We start from the raw sequence: 12593 nt of genomic DNA on the forward strand, positions 1-12593 counted from the left end.
TTAAAGAGATTAAGGTACAAATTAGTCTTGGAAATCAAATGTACCACAAAAAAATAGATGATATTTCCTCGGTCCCATATTGTTTGTCCTGTATATGGAATTTAACTTCCTCTTATAAAATTTGATGAGATTACCCATATTACCCCTCTACATACAAAACTACTTTTAATGATTTATGAGGGTAAATTTGTGCAATTTTACACATTTTTTTCATCGACTCTTTAAGGATGACAAACATTTTGGGATATTTCAATATAAAATAGTGGACTAGCAACCTGGGACGGTGGTGGATGATATCTAGGGACGATAGGACTTGTCATGTGTAACTTAGCTACCCACGTAAAGGATCCTTATGATAGATTATTTATGAAAATCAAATTACTCCTATAACCTTATAAAATATTAAGAAAAAATTCTAAAACCACAAGCTTTCAGACAAATATTTTACACACATTTACTTTTAATTGTGGGTCCCACACTGAAGGTATAGTGTGTATGTTCCCATGTGAATGTGAGTTTGTGTATAAAATTGTTCATGTAAACGTTTATGATTGTAACGCCCCGAATTTTGAGAATGTTAATTAGGAAATTTCATTGAAAATCTTAATAAAGTCTGGCTCATTATTACATCATAACTCCCATGGGAGTACTTTTATTACACAAGGGAAAGGAAACTAAGGTTCCTAATTACAGCTCCGCCTGCTATTCTATCCTAGCCAACTCTTCAGCTCCAAAAGCCTCCAAGGTGTGCAGTTCACCCTGTTCATCTACCAAGTTTGACACATTATACAAGCGTCGCCACCGATATAATATGTCAGGGTCATCAAAGGTAACACCGTGAGCTACAAAAGCTCAATAGAATAACCCATACCCACTAACCCTTAACTTACAAACAATCGATCACAAATTCGATGATTTCCACATAGTTCATACATATTCGACAAAACAGCTAACAATGACACATCCACATTCATTATCCAAACTAACGTTGGTGTCCATGATTTTTCGAGCTTCTCCTACGCGACTCCTCGTAGACCGTGTCACCATTTTTCACATTTCATAATCATATCAACATTTCCAAAATTGTCATTTTACACACCCAACCTTAGTCCCGCCGCGCCGATCTCCCGAGTATCCTCACAATGGTTCCGCCGCACCGGGTTCCCATTAGCACACAAAATTTGCATTGGCTCCTCTCCACAGATAACCAAGCTACTCACTCAACCTCGGTTCCGCCGCGCCGGTCTCCCGAGTATCCTCACAATGGTTCCGCCGCGTCGGGTTCCCATTGGCACACCCAAACACACACACCACACAATGGGCTACCATGTCCGGCTACATTGCGGTTTCCAAAACATTTCTCCTTTTCAAATCACTTCTTTCTATTAACCACACCCTAGGTGTCATGTTTCTACTTTCTCAATTTCCATGTCTCATTTTCATGCAACGACTTCGTGGTAGGACTTTTCACATACATAATCATACATTATTCAGTGTGATTTGAAACTAACTAGCAAGATCATCCAACTCTATGTTACTAATCATGCTCAAATCACTACTTAAAGCATAACGCCCCATGTACGGACGTCTTTGGAGTGAAAATTACTTATGCTTTACAACAAGACAAGTAATACAAGCAATTCATGCATACATGCTCATAACTGTCCTAAAGATCAAAATACTAATACTTCTATCAAACGATAAAGTCTTATCTTTCGAAAGTCGTTCTTTCTTTCTTTGTGGGAAGTTCAAAACAACATATGTTTATTAGCATAAAAGTCGATTATTCCAACATGCTCATACTTCCATTAGCGAAAATAAGTTGTTAACTATCATGCATTTCAGAACATTATAAGTGATAGATAACCTTATATACGAAGAATCTTCTTATACTTCCAACATACGATTATACGTTATATGTTGAGTTTAGTGGACAAGGGATTCTACCTTTCTTCTTAGCAGTAGTGACAACTACGGAAAGTAAGTTGACGATCGGGCGGAGTAACTTCCTACGTATGCTTCCAAAAGCTTCGAAAGCGAAAGGATTCTCTCGAAACTAGTTCGTGACTAAAACTTCTTGACTTTGTGGATTGAAAGGGTGGTTTGGAATGAATTTCTTGAAAAACTTCAAGAAGAACTTCAAGAACAAGGAAGAACTAAACAAGAACAAGTAAGAACACAAGCTTTCTTAGAGAGAAAAGTTGGAGGATGAAGGTGTGAGTTGAATGCTTGGGCAAAGGTCCTATTTATAGCAAAATTTAGCTCTCCCTCTCCTCCATTTGGCCGGCTCTCTCTCTCTCTTCTTTCCCATGGATTTTGCTCCATTGTATAGTCAAATCACATCTTTCAAGCTCATCCATGACTTGTCAAATCCAATCTTTAGGCATAAGGCTATAAAATCAAGTAGGATCTTAGGCTTTCTAGGTAAATCTAGGTGATCATAGTCTAGGTTGGCAAGTCTTACAAGTCTAAGGTAGGTTTTGATTAGGCTAAATAATAGCCTTCCATGTTTAGTCAATCCTAGGCTAGGTTTGTAAGTCAATTCCTAGGTTTGATTGAAGGCTAGGTTGGAAGCAATCTAGGGTGATTAGGGCTAGGATTTCATGCTTAAAGTTGACTAGAAATGAGTTGTCAAGTTGTCAAATAGGCTTAAGGCTAAAAAGGGTGGCTTGTGAGAGTGAACAAGGTCACATGCACACACCTCACTCCCTCCCTCTCTCTCTCTGTATCTCTCTCTCTCTCTCTCAGCCTCCTCTCTCTCTCTCTCTCTCTCTCTCTCTCTCTCGTACTAAGTATGTATATATATGCTTTATATACCTATATAAGTACACTAAGGTACTAAGTAGTCTAGCTCATTGAGTCAAGGGAAAGGGAAAGGGAAAGAGAAATGATTATGGCAAAGCTATCAAGTGCATTGCATTGCCCAATGGTCAATATTTTTCCTAGAAAGTGTACACATGTATATATAGGCTTGTTTCTAGTAAACTAGGATGTATACATACATTAAGCATATATATGTATCTAGGAAAGTAACTCTAGAATAGTTAGGTTTAAGGCTATAACCCTAGGTTTGCATGCATGACAAGGCTAGGTTAACTATTTTTGGAAGCAAAATGATGGCTATGATTTGTCTTGTCAAAGTTATATACACATTGACAAGTCAAATGTCCATTATCCAAGGGATAAGAATTTCTCTAGCAATTATGGACCAATGGTTAATAGTTTCCTAGAAAGTAAATCTAAGGTCAAGTAGTCATGATTAAAGTAGATTATGAGTGCTACTTTTGGTAGTATCATGATTACTATCTTTGTCCAAAGATTCTTAAATGCTAGGGAAAGATAACTAAGTTAATTGGTACTTAGATTGTCTAACTAAATAATTGGAAACAAAACCTATTACCCAAAGGGTAAGAATTTCCCTAACAACTATCGTTCAATAGATAAAAAGAAAAGATACACTAGGAAGATGTTATGATGAGGAATAAAGTCAAGAATTGACTAGTCATGAAAGTGCAATGATTACATCCTTTGGTCCAAAAGGTTAAATTAGGGTTTGGATGGGTTCACAAGGCTCAAAGACGGTCAAAAAGGTCCATTTGGGGTTAGGAGATTGTAACTAGGTTGAAACGGTAGTCAGGTTTCTTCAACTAATCGGTTGAAAACAAATTCTACTTGCCATGTAAGATTTCTAGTCAAGAAATAAAATTTAAAGGGCTTAAATCTAATTATGACGGATTATAGGGATTAAAAAGGAATTTTTAAAAGAAATTTCCAAGTAATTAAGAAAAATTCAAATATTTAACGAAATTTTTATTTACCAAAAATTAAGGTCGTTATAATGGTTGTTGAAAAATTAAAATGTTAAAAGCTTGCATTTAGAAGATTAATCTTTCTAAACCCCCTTATCATCTGATCACTTTTAAAAAATTTACTTGGTAGATCTGTCGTCGATTTTCTGCATTCGGAGTTTGCACCGCAAAACTACTTCAACCTTGTGGTGCACCGTGCACGTACGTACTTTTTTTTTTTTTTTTTTTTTTATCAGAGTGCACGTACATACTTGATCTAGAAGAATACTCTGTGATGAAATAAATCTACTCAAATATGCGGCTAAAAATTCATGAAGCATCGCATCACCGTGGTGATGCTCGGGAATGAATAACTGGCGTGTCGTTAATTCATTAATCTGATGTCTTTATCAGGAAATTAAAAGAGAAAAATCGTAAATCTGAGGTGGGGAAGAATATCAGAATGGGACCAAGCACCACATGGCTTTCCCTTTCCATGCGGGTATTCCCAGATGATAGTGACATATTACCTGGTCCCACGTACTCCGTATACTTCTTTGATCTGCTCTTTTGTTTGTTTTGGATCCGTACCGAGAGAGAGACAGAGAGAGATCTAACGGTGTTCGACAGAGGAAGACGTTCATCTCTGTTGTTTGTCGTTTGGGTTTCCCTAACCGCAAGGAAGATAGATCCAACGGTGCACGACACCAACTGGATCTACACATGAAGACAACCACGCCCATTGAAACGCACCAGCGTAGAGTTGAGTTTTGTTAACCTTTTATATTATTTAAGATGATGAACATTATTCTATTTTTTGAAATGGGGTGAATCATATCATAAAGTGATGTCATAATTAGTATAAAGTGTAAACTGATAAATGAGTTATTTTATACTTTTACAATTTTCAAAATTTTGAGTTATTTTATCCTTTCTGAATGATTTTCAAGTTTGATATTTGGGGTGAGGTGGGAGTATTCGCATAAAAAAAAAAAATTTTGATTATTGGGGTTTGAGTTTATTTTGGGTTGTTTTATCTATTTTTTTCCTTTGTATTATTTTGTTATTATTAACGAAATATTAATTTATTTTTCGTTCAAAAAAAAAAAGTTGGATCCATTGTTTTTACTTTTGTAATTTCTCTCATCGATACAAATAAACAATTTAATACAAATTAGCACAGTTATAACAAAAATTCACAAAAGATTAAAATACGTCAAAATAAATAAATTGGGTTAACCCCTCTCAGTATTCTTGCATGTGTTGAGATTTTACTCGCTAATCATTGCATGAGTTTTCAGTTTACACCTATATCATTTATAAGAAAATAATTATGATTCGATAATCACTGGATTTTCAAATCAGACTTCTTGTTCATGTTTAAGAAAATAAACATGATAAAATCATTACATGTTTGATCACCATATTTTTTCCATTTTACCCTTCAATTATTGCATATACCATTTGACCAATTGCCTTTCTTAATTTCTATTAGTACTAGTGTTTTAAAAGTAAAATAAAATTTTCATTAACTATTACCCTTTTGGTTTTGTAGTGGGACAATATTTTTGAAAAAGCAATAAGGCTTCGTTTGTTTGGGCATAAAATGTTTTACCTATTTTTCGGTGTTTAGTTGTCTAAAATATGAGAAAAATATTTTACATGTAAAACATTTTCCATTAATTGGATGAAAATGACTTACCCTTAAATCTTCTATAAGTTATTTTCCGAAATGAACTCACTTTCTTCTACTGCAATTCTCATTGCTCAGTTTCCTCGATCGTCAGTCTCGACCCACACTATTTTGTTGATTTTTGAAAATATTTTCAAGTGTCAATCAAACACCAAAAAATAAAAGTTCGAAGTTTATTTTCTGAAAAAATATTTTACATCAAAACAAAAGGAGCCTAGCCCCGTTCCGCTTTTGGTCCTTAAAAAATAAGTACTTATTTGTAATTTTCAAGCTTAAAAATAGTAGGCTTACTGAAATCAAAAAAAATGTAATATGATCTTGTTTGATAGATTTCGAAGAGATCTATCAAACCCTACAAAAAAATTAAAAAATTATTTTTGTAAGTCTATTATTTTTAAGCTTGAAAATAGGTCCTTATTTTTAAGTACTTATTTGAGAAAGCGGAACGGGTAAGTGCTAAGTGAGACTAAAAAGTGGCGATAGATGGAGTATTAATTTATTGACATTCACTTTTTTGGGTCAAAGCATCACTTGAATTTTTTTCTAAAAGTACTACTCCGTAACTCTTTCATTAAATCGAAAAAGAGATTACAGTACTGATCGATTCAAGCTTGCTATCAAATAAGATTACAATGATCCCGGGATGATGTCGTCAATTGACTTCTTTTCTGTTTTTTCGTCTGTTTTTGGGTTTCAACAGTATTGATATTTCTTGCTTTTGGGGAAGAAAAATCATTACAAAATATTGGACTTTATTGTATGAATAATCATTCTCTAGTTCATAACTTCTTCATAAAATAATGTTTCCTATCACTATAATTGGGGAACTATGGGGGGCTGATGTGCCCTCCGTTTGTGTCCCATCCCGAGCTAAAAAACATGATCCAAACCATCCATGTTGTCGATCTTGACGTGAGCAATAAATCTCTTCAGAATTATTAAGTCAATCGGATATCCGAAACTCAGTAAGATAATCACGTTATTGTTCAGCACATGAACAACTAAAATACTTTAAAAAGTTCACAACGAAATAAGATGATTTGATTAATAATTTACTAGTGTCCGCCCGACTTGATTTTTTACAAAGTTGTTGGTTGCTTTACAACATGAAAAATTCAAATCATGTTTTCGAGCTCGAGACGAAACACAAAAGGATGGCATGGCAGACCCCTTTTTTGTATAATATATAGCAAGATTTTCTTTTAACAAAACTGAATTTCAACGTGACATTCCCTCACGTCTCCTCATTCTCTTATCCTAGTTTGTTCTCTATATAGAAAAGTGAGCAAAAAAGGAAAACAAGTATCCATCCAGATATCCAAAAAAGAAAAAAAAAAAAAAAAAAACCTAAAGTTAGATTTTCATTAAAGAGATGTTTAATTTAAAAGGAGTAACCTGTAAATATCTAGGCAAATTTTTTTTATATGTGGGATGAATTATGTTGTTTCAATTTATAGTTAATTATTTGACATGCAACATTGAAATTTTATTTTGCAAGACCTAAGTTAAATTTGCCGATCAAAAAAAAGACCTAAGTTAAATTTATCTATTTCTATTCACTATTATAACGAATTACGTAGTCCTTTGGCGCATAGCACGGGATGCCCGGCCCTTATACGTTCTGATAACAAAATGATGTAAGCATGCATGTGTGTGAGTTTAAATAATCTATATACAATGCATATATAAGTGTATTTCAGAGTTTTAATTCCTCCATGGGTCTGTATCGAGAATCATCTTTCTATTTTCTTTTTCTTCTTTTTCTTTTATGTTTTTTAAGGGAAGTAAACGGTCTGATTCATTCTAATAAAATGAGTTTGGAAGATTGTCATCCAGATCCACATGTTAATGAGCATCGATCAATTCGATCGCCTAACATTCCTATGACTTCGATCAAGTGGGAAATTAAACTAACCATTTTCTAACGTAAAAATTACAGTATTGCTTAACAATTGTACCCAACTTTTTCTCAAAGGGTTCTGCCCGACGGTCGAAATTAAGCATCTTTAGAAGTCAACTCATTAAAAAAGAAAACAAAGATCTTTCTCCAAACCCTAACAAAATATATAGTAAGATTATTTGGCCATTTTAATTTGTTGAATTATTGATCAGAATGAGATAGGAATCAGCAGGGCCGGTCCAAAGTATTTGAGGGTCCTAGGTCATGAAATTGTGAGGTGGGACCTTACAATTAAACAACAATAATGAAAACATTTATGTATATATAACTATTTCAGTCCATGTTTAGAGTAAATGCTTTGGTTCTACCGGCTTAAGTAGTTGCCTCAAATAGTCAAATCCTCGTTAGCACAGTATACTTTGGACTTTTTTTTTGGCAAATTAAACATTTTTTAAAAAAGGCCCACTGAGAATCAAACTTAGGCAATTCATGTGGGAGGGAATTAGTTTACCGCATGTTACAATTTGGGCTTCTTCCAAGCCGGCTCAGTTTTGTATCCTTTTATCTGTCTAGATCCACCTCACGTCAAACTCTTTCCACATAAACTCCATTTTAAATAAAATACCCAAAATACCCCAATTTATCCGAACACAGATAATAACAAAGAAGCAACCCACCGCCACCAACACAACGCTAACCACTTGGCAAGAACAAGCCCTAAATCGTCTACAAGTCGGTTGCACCGTGACCGACGACAACGGAGGTGCCGTGTAAGGCTGCAGCAGCGGTAGCGGCGGCTGGTTAAGGCTCGAGTGGAGGTCGAGGCCGTGGTTAACGAATCTCAAAGGCCTTGTTGGCACTGGAATCCTTCGTCGGAGAAGAAGTAGTTGTGCCCATCGCAGCTCCTCGTCGTCGTTGTCGCTCTCCTCCCAGAACGATGTCGATCTTGACAGGTTCTCCGGTCGATCTAGAGGAAGATCATTGTCGAAGATTTCGTCGGGTTGTGGTAGCCGGCGGAAAGGGGGTGGAGCAAGCAGTTGGCGATGACGTGTTGTATAAGATCGGTGAATTTTGAGACTCTGGCTGATATTTTCTTAGCCTTGATCTCTCTATTTCTGTAATAGCGTTCGTGGTAAGTAAAGTAGTGAATGAATTAAATAGTAGACTGAAAAATCCTGTCAACATGTGACCCTATGACCTAATAATATTCTCTCCAGTGCTCTAGAAAAAAAATTAACACCCCCGAGAATTCACATCTCCAAGCATTCTGCAAAAGGGTAAAATAATAATTTAGGATGTGAATTCGGTAAAAGATGTATAAATTTTAGGGGTGTGAATAATGCAGATGGGATGTGAATTATGTATTGAGGGGTGTGAATTCACACAAAAAATTCACACCCCAAGAATTTACATCAAAAAATTTCAAAAGTCTTTTGTGTGAATTTTGGAGGTGTGAATTTTAAAAAGAGGTGAATTCTGAAAGGGGTGTGAATTTTGAAATATGTGTGAATTCTGCAAAAGGGTGTGAATTCTAAAAAAATATGTGAACTCTGGAGGTGTGAATTCTTGGAGATGTGAATTATTGGAGGTATGAATTCTCGGGGATGTGAATTTTGGGAGGTATGAATTCTTGAGGTATGAAAAGTGATAAAGGCAAAATAGTAAAAATATCTTTGAAAATGGTCTAGATGGGATTACACTTTAAAAAGGAGTTTGCATGGAACCCCATATAAAATATGGGACCGGCCAAAAATTTTCCCTTACAATTTGAACAGACTGTATATATCGTTATTGAGAGGGGTCCCTATTTTGGGCGTAAAATTTAGAGGCCGCCACTCTTGGGCGGGCCTGAGAATCAGATAGTTCCAACTAGCTAGTATGGTAATAATCGAATGTCATTTACACTCATTTTGAATAACAATAATCTTGAGTACGTACTTCGTAGGAATGAGAATGTAATGTCATTTTTATTTATGATTTTTACATTTGGTTCTACGTTTGACATTGTGTGAAATAAGAATGTCATCTAATGCCATATTCTATCAGAAATCACATTTCAAATTAAGTTTCGAGCTCAATTCATATATATATGGGGACGGTTCAAGGGACACCCAAAAAAATACCTAAAATTTTTGTACAAGTAACGAGTATAAGATAAAATTACTGAACTAATTCAAATATTGGGATAAAATTTCTTGAAATATTGAATTGATTAAATTATCATTCTTCTTGTCCATGATTACATGGACGTAAGGATATCCACACGTAGCCTTGTAGCCTCTTCCGAATGATAGAAGTATATATGGGATGGGAGATCGAATAGCAACAGAAGTCACTTTTTGTACCGGGTGGCCCGTACGTGCGTGTCTGTACGTGTGCACCGCCCAAAGCTATTACAGATACTATAATTGAAATGAAGTCACCCCTGACGTATTGAGGTGTTCTATAATAGGAGTAATTAACATCAAAATAATGGAGTAAAACTAAAACAAAAAAAAAAAAAAGAAAAAGAAGAAGAAGACAGCTGGAAGAGGTGAGGTGAGGTGGAAAACTTCTCCAGCCCTACTTGGCACCATCACGAGGTGTCTCTCCAACACCAAAAATATATAATTATACTACTGTAATATATATTAGGCATTCACATGTATAGAATGACAGAGGAGCTAGCCGATCGAAAACGTACACCAAGTGGCGGCATCTTAAGAACACTTGATAGTTATTCATCGGTGAGGTGGGGTGAGTATCATGATTGATGACTTCATATATTCTTAAATACTACTCCCTTCGTCCCAAATTATTTGTCTGATCCGCAAAACGATAACTTAAAAATAATACAATTTTTTAAAGAAAAAATTCAAACTTTTTTTACAAATTAATAGAACTCATTGATATCTAATAAGTTGTTAAAAAACTTTTGATTTTTTCTTGCAAAAATCGTATTATTTTTAAGATTCCGTTTTGCGGACCGGACAAACATTTTGGGACGGAAGGAGTAATGAAAAGTTTGGATTTTCAACTTATTTATATATGCTCTATAGTTTGGCAAGGTCAACATCCTAATGATAAACATAAGGGTCCGATTGATTAGAGAAAAAAAAACTCATGTTGAAAAATGAAAATGAGAAAAAAGGGAAGTAAAAGAAAAGAAAGTGAAAAGAAAACTTAATTTATTCTATGTGTTTGATTAATATGAAAGATTTTGTGATAATCTTGTACAAAAATTCCTATAGTTGCTAATTTACCCTTAATATACATTATGGATCCTAGTAGGAAAGGAAATAAATTAGGGAGAATTTTTCACAGCTCCACTATAGCACTTTTCAGATCCATCTAGTCTACTTCTATACTTCATAAACCCTTTAGTCCACTAGTTTAATAACACAATTCCTTTGACAAAAATATCCATATTATATAACCACTCATAAAGAGAGAATACCTAAAAATATTTCTAGTTGTGGAGCAGCACCACCCCCACCCCCCCCCCCCCCCCCCCCCCTCTCTAAATTGTTTGCCGGTGCACTCCTCCTCCTCGCCACCGTCCATGGCCACTACCACCATGGCCAAGTTCCCTTCCATTGCCGGCGGTTGTGGATCCAACAGTCACCGCAAGTCCACTTCCATTGCCGTTCACGCCGCCCTTCGTTGCCCTCCATTGCCGTCCTTTCCCACCATCACCAAACGAGATCTGTCCAAATCTCCACTAGATCGCCGTCCATTTCCACCGTTGGCTTCATTCCCACCATCGTCGTTGTATTAACACAAACAGGTAAGTCGAGTTTAGTTTAGGGTTGAACATATACGGTTATTTATTACTATTTGTGCAGATCTGGTTTGGTTAGGGTTTTGGATGAACTTATGTAATCATATAATGTTATATATGAGCTTCTGAAATCTTTTCATTATAGTGGAAGAACATATGATGATATATGTTTACATCTGATTCTTTAACATATAACCCAAATTACATACCGACTGCAATATAATTAGGTCAGGTTCTATAGCCGAAATTACACCCCAAGTCCTTGAAAATATCATTTTCACTGTGGGGCTCCGCCCCCACACCCCCAAGCTAAACTACTGTTGAAGGTTGTCTTAACCCCAAACAGTGGAACCATCATAATATTCGATGAAAATTGTGCGTTTGAGTGACATATATGATTATATGTGAGCATTTGTCCTATGGAATTAAAAAAAAAAAAAAAGACTATATATAACACTGACGTTATATGTACTCTTTTTTTGAAAGTTGCCGGTTAGCATAGCCACACCTTGTATGACGACGCTATTGCCGTCCAAAATGATTTTAAATGTGAAACTTTGACATATATGGTTATTTTGACAGATGTCATTTTGTTCGATTGTCATTTTGTTCTGTGCTTGAGTGACATATTTGGTTATATGTGAGTATATGTACTCATACATAATACATACACATATATATATATATGTGTGTGTGTGTGTGTATGTATGTGTGTGTGTATATATATATCGGGGCGGTTCCGGGGGCACCCAAAAAAATACCTAAAAAAATACCTCATAGGTCCCGATCAAATTTTGATGATCCGAGCCGCTTAATGTGATCAGAACGTGATTTTAAGGGTACCCGTGAGAAATCAACAAAAAAAAATGATCGGGAAGGGCTTGATCCGAACAGTTTCGAACAGTTTTTTATTGAATGGTTCAAATAAAAACTGCTCAAATGAAGCATTTCCCGGTCATTTTTTTTGCTAATTTTTCGCGGGCACCCTTAAAATCACATTCTGCACACATTGAACGGTTCGGATCATAAAAAATTGATCGGAAACTATGAAATTAAGATTTGAAGTATTTTTTTGGATGTCTCTTGAACCGTCCCGTGTATATATATATATATATATATATGAGTTTAGATATAAACATATAACATTTGGTTATAACATTCTCTTTTTGGTTGTTTATATATGTCATTTTATTCTGTGAATATGTATAGTATTTTATCATTTTGTTCGATGAATATATATGGTTATATATTCAGGTCTATAGGCCGCTGCGCGGACCAATTCAATAACGTAAATTTAGTAGTTTTATTAGTTTTCGTGTATAAATATATGTTAGTTTTATTTGTACATATAACCATATTATAAAAAAATATGGTATGTTCTCTATATATGAGACACATATGGTTATATATTCAATTTTGTACCTTGTATCATGTCATCATATGGTTATATGT

This window comes from Rhododendron vialii, chromosome 6a (assembly GCF_030253575.1).
Source record: "Rhododendron vialii isolate Sample 1 chromosome 6a, ASM3025357v1".
Taxonomy (NCBI): domain Eukaryota; kingdom Viridiplantae; phylum Streptophyta; class Magnoliopsida; order Ericales; family Ericaceae; genus Rhododendron; species Rhododendron vialii.